The 5,000-nt window shown below is 52.9% G+C and overlaps 1 non-coding gene across 1 annotated transcript in view; it reads right to left on the reverse strand.

Moving 5' to 3' along the window:
- LOC126093609 (small subunit ribosomal RNA) overlaps nucleotides 1-561 on the reverse strand; it is a 1,909-nt gene extending 1,348 nt beyond the window's left edge. Inside the window, exon 1 of the ribosomal RNA XR_007521738.1 lies at nucleotides 1-561. This exon is cut by the window's left edge and continues 1,348 nt beyond it. This is a non-coding gene — a ribosomal RNA (small subunit ribosomal RNA).
- Nucleotides 562-5,000: the final 4,439 nt, after the last annotated feature.

Here is a 5,000-nt window from a genome sequence, read left to right on the forward strand (position 1 = left end):
GATACTCGTTAAAGGATTTAAAGTGTACTCATTCCGATTACGGGGCCTCGGATGAGTCCCGTATCGTTATTTTTCGTCACTACCTCCCCGTGCCGGGAGTGGGTAATTTGCGCGCCTGCTGCCTTCCTTGGATGTGGTAGCCGTTTCTCAGGCTCCCTCTCCGGAATCGAACCCTGATTCCCCGTTACCCGTTACAACCATGGTAGGCGCAGAACCTACCATCGACAGTTGATAAGGCAGACATTTGAAAGATGCGTCGCCGGTACGAGGACCGTGCGATCAGCCCAAAGTTATTCAGAGTCACCAAGGCAAACGGAGCGGACGAGCCGACCGATTGGTTTTGATCTAATAAAAGCGTCCCTTCCATCTCTGGTCGGGACTCTGTTTGCATGTATTAGCTCTAGAATTACCACAGTTATCCAAGTAACGTGGGTACGATCTAAGGAACCATAACTGATTTAATGAGCCATTCGCGGTTTCACCTTAATGCGGCTTGTACTGAGACATGCATGGCTTAATCTTTGAGACAAGCATATGACTACTGGCAGGATCAACCAGGGAGCTGCGTCAACTAGAGCTGAGCAGCCGGCCGCCCGGGAGTGTGTCCCGGGGGCCCGCGCGAACACGTAAGCGTCCGCTCAATTATTCTGCAAACAGGAGGAGGCTGAGCTCCCCTGCACAATACACCTCGAAACCCTCTCAGGTCCCGGCGGCGCGCAGCGCCGTCCTAAGTACTTGGTCGGGTTCGAGAGAGGCGCAATCGCCCGGAGTTAGGCGAGTAGACGCTTTAGGTGCGACCACCCGTGCTCCCAACTGAGCTTGCCGCTGCCGACAGAGGCCCGGGAGCGTGCTGTCGTGGCATTGCCGGCGGGAGACAACACGCGCCACCTACGGTGACCGGCAGCTCCAACGCCAGCGCCACAGAAGGGCAAAGGCCCCACGTGGGTGCCGAAGCGAACTCTCCCAGCACAGCGCACGTGCCAACACGTCTGCACAACTGCGATACAAACCACCAGCGAGAACCGCTTGGGCGACCGAGCAGCAGACGGCGTCGCGGCGCCGAGTGCCGGGCGGCGGCGCATCCTCAACGCACACAGTCCTCAATCGGACCAGCACACTGCAGATGTCCACCGCGCTTCGCACCGGGCCGGCGAGGACCCACTTTGGCTGCACGGCGCCGCGCGCAGGGTGCCCCGGCGCGCAGCTGCGCCGCCTGCCGCGTCCGTCGGCCGGCGCGCCTGCCACTGGGCGCCCCCACCAGCCGGCTGTAGCGCGTGCGCCCACGCACCGCGCGGCCAGCACGCCGGGCGGCCCCCCCTCACCGGCCGGGGACAGTCCCACCCACCCACAGCCGCGTATCGCTTCACACCCAGATTCACATTCACGTTCGTTGGTATGGTGGGGACCGCTTCGTAGCTGTACCGATCGTTGCCCTCACAGATGTACCTCCAGCAAGGACAACCGCACCACAACGGGTTACCAGTTGTTCATTTGCGTAACGTCACCAGTAAACGTACACGTCCATCCCCGTTTGCAAAGTCAACTATTATTGCATGCCTGCCTGTCAGGTGTCAAGACACACTACATCCGCTCACATCCACGCAACAAAATGTGCCCGACTAGAGGGCACGTGGAAGGTGCCCCCGTACGTATGCGATGTCCATTGCGCGACCAACTGTCAACCGGCCTCTGTAGCATGTCGCAGATGTGGAACGCGGGGCACCGTGCTATCACATTGTGTGAGAAGAGACTACTACGTCTGCATACACGCGCCACTACATGAACAGACGGCTCATGCTGATCGCCATCCACTGCGTCCATTACTCCCACACGTCTCTATGGCGTACCACACTGCAATGCAGCTGTTATGGGGAGATGACACGTAGCTGTGTACACAACATTCTGAGCGGGGTGCGGTTGGACAACAATACATTAATGTAACGTGTCATATGCCAATTACAGAGCAGGGTAAGGCACAACTTGGGTTAGGTTAAGGCACAACTTGGGTTAGGTTAAGGCACAACTTGGGTTAGGTTAAGGCACAACTTGGGTTAGGTTAAGGCACAACTTGGGTTAGGTTAAGGCACAACTTGGGTTAGGTTAAGGCACAACTTGGGTTACGTTAAGGCACAACTTGGGTTACGTTAAGGCACAACTTGGGTTAGGTTAAGGCACAACGTGGGTTAGGTTAAGGCACAACGTGGGTTAGGTTAAGGCACAACGTGGGTTAGGTTAAGGCACAACGTGGGTTAGGTTAAGGCACAACGTGGGTTAGGTTAAGGCACAACGTGGGTTAGGTTAAGGCACAACGTGGGTTAGGTTAAGGCACAACGTGGGTTAGGTTAAGGCACAACTTGGGTTAGGTTAAGGCACAACTTGGGTTAGGTTAAGGCACAACGTGGGTTAGGTTAAGGCACAACGTGGGTTAGGTTAAGGCACAACGTGGGTTAGGTTAAGGCACAACGTGGGTTAGGTTAAGGCACAACGTGGGTTAGTTTAAGGCACAACGTGGGTTAGGTTAAGGCACAACGTGGGTTAGGTTAAGGCACAACGTGGGTTAGGTTAAGGCACAACGTGGGTTAGGTTAAGGCACAACGTGGGTTAGGTTAAGGCACAACTTGGGGGTAGATTGCGGTGCAAATTGCGTTACATTGCGGTGCAAATTGCGTTACATTGCGGTGCAAATTGCGTTACATTGCGGTGCAAATTGCGTTACATTGCGGTGCAAATTGCGTTACATTGCGGTGCAAATTGCGTTACATTGCGGTGCAAATTGCGTTACATTGCGGTGCAAATTGCGTTACATTGCGGTGCAAATTGAGTTACATTGCGGTGCAAATTGAGTTACATTGCGGTGCAAATTGAGTTACATTGCGGTGCAAATTGAGTTACATTGCGGTGGAAATTGCGTTACATTGCGGTGCAAATTGCGTTACATTGCGGTGCAAATTGAGGTAGGTTAAGGTGCAACACAGGTTAGGTTAATGTGCAACATAGGTTAGGGTGCAAGATGGGTTAGGTTAAGGTACAAGATGGGTTAGGTTAAGGTGACATAGGTTAGGTTAAGGTGACATAGGTTAGGTTAAGGTGACATAGGTTAGGTTAAGGTGACATAGGTTAGGTTAAGGTGACATAGGTTAGGTTAAGGTGACATAGGTTATGTTAAGGTGACATAGGTTAGGTTAAGGTGACATAGGTTAGGTTAAGGTGACATAGGTTAGGTTAAGGTGACATAGGTTAGGTTAAGGTGACATAGGTTAGGTTAAGGTGACATAGGTTAGGTTAAGGTGACATAGGTTAGGTTAAGGTGACATAGGTTAGGTTAAGGTGACATAGGTTAGGTTAAGGTGACATAGGTTAGGTTAAGGTGACATAGGTTAGGTTAAGGTGACATAGGTTAGGTTAAGGTGACATAGGTTAGGTTAAGGTGACATAGGTTAGGTTAAGGTGACATAGGTTAGGTTAAGGTGACATAGGTTAGGTTAAGGTGACATAGGTTAGGTTAAGGTGACATAGGTTAGGTTAAGGTGACATAGGTTAGGTTAAGGTGACATAGGTTAGGTTAAGGTACAAACTGGGTTGTGTTATGGTACACATTGCGTTGTAGTACAGTACACGTTAGGTTTGGGTACGGTACACAATGTGGTATGGGATGGCGTGTTGTGGGGGGGGGGGGTGAGGTTCGTTGATATCGACCGTAGGACGTGGATGGCCGAGGCAGCGTCAGTGTGTCAAAGGAGTTATGTCACGTCGGGATGCACTTTTCGCTAGTGAGAGGGGGCGAGCCGTGTCTGTGGTTGCGGCAGACCTGTGTGTTTCATTCCTGCCAGTGTGTTTGTGCTGTAAGACGAGGCAGTGTGGTGATGTTGGGTGCACCCCTGTGTAGGACATGTGTGGGTGTTGGTGGCTTCTCTGAGCAATTGTGGTTGTCGGACGAGTGGGGTATTCTGTTTTATGATTGGACCTCCCGGTCTGGTTATCATAGCGTAGTTGGTGTACTGTGGCGGATAGGATGCACCGGACGTTGGTCCATGCTGGTGCTTAGTTGTTGTATCTGTGTCTGTTACAGGCAGAGAGTAGTGTGTGATAGAGTGTGTGGCTGACGTGTGGTTCATTTTGTGTGTACGGACGTTCAGCATGTATAGGGGCATTTGCGTATATAATCTATCTATGTGGGCCTGCATAGTTTACTGAGCAGTGCTGTGAGGTGACTGAACTACGAGTGACGTACTGATTTACAGCGGAATGGTTGCCTTGTACCAAAGATGGAGTATCGGCTCTACGACAGCGTTGGCACCGGAGGAAATGGTCTCGTCAAACGGCCCTCCCACCGTCATCGTTGTGAGGGGTAGGGACCGTCTATATTCTGAGAGGAGCCCTGTTTGCCACTGGGCGTGGGGTCTCGCGTCCTGCGGTTCAGTGCCCCCAGGGAAGCGCGCGGAGGTGGTGCTGCTGCTGCTGTAGCAAGCGAGCTACTTACAGCATGTATAGGGACAGCGGGAATATGGCATATTCGATATAACTCTTCATGAAACGCAAGATATAGGGGCGGATTGCACGTTACGAGTGCGGGAAGAGTCCGCCGTTCATCCGCTGGAGTTGCGATTTGGGCGGTTGGGGTGGGGCACGTGCGGGTGCGGGTGGAGCGATTGTCGGTCGACGACTTCGTGCGACGCAGGCACAGGCGTTGGGTCTCCTGTGGTGGGCAGATGATGCAGGCTTTGTGGGTGGCGTCGGAAAATGGGCACTGTGGGACCTAGCGATGTCGTAGTCGGCGTGGCGTCTCATAGATGGCGGTATCATCGGTGCAGCAGGTCATGTTGCGGGGGACCTGCAGGTGGCGGTAATTTTGTTTGTGGTGCGCTCGACATGGTGGACGTAGTGTCGTCCGATTCGCGTAGATGGAGCTATTGCATGTGGTTTCGTCACATTGTCATAGATGGCGGTGCCGTGTTTTGGAGGTATGGTTGGCGTAGTTTCGTTGGATTCCTGTAGATGGA

The sequence above is a fragment of the Schistocerca cancellata genome, chromosome 7, assembly GCF_023864275.1.
Source record: "Schistocerca cancellata isolate TAMUIC-IGC-003103 chromosome 7, iqSchCanc2.1, whole genome shotgun sequence".
Taxonomy (NCBI): Eukaryota; Metazoa; Arthropoda; class Insecta; order Orthoptera; family Acrididae; genus Schistocerca; species Schistocerca cancellata.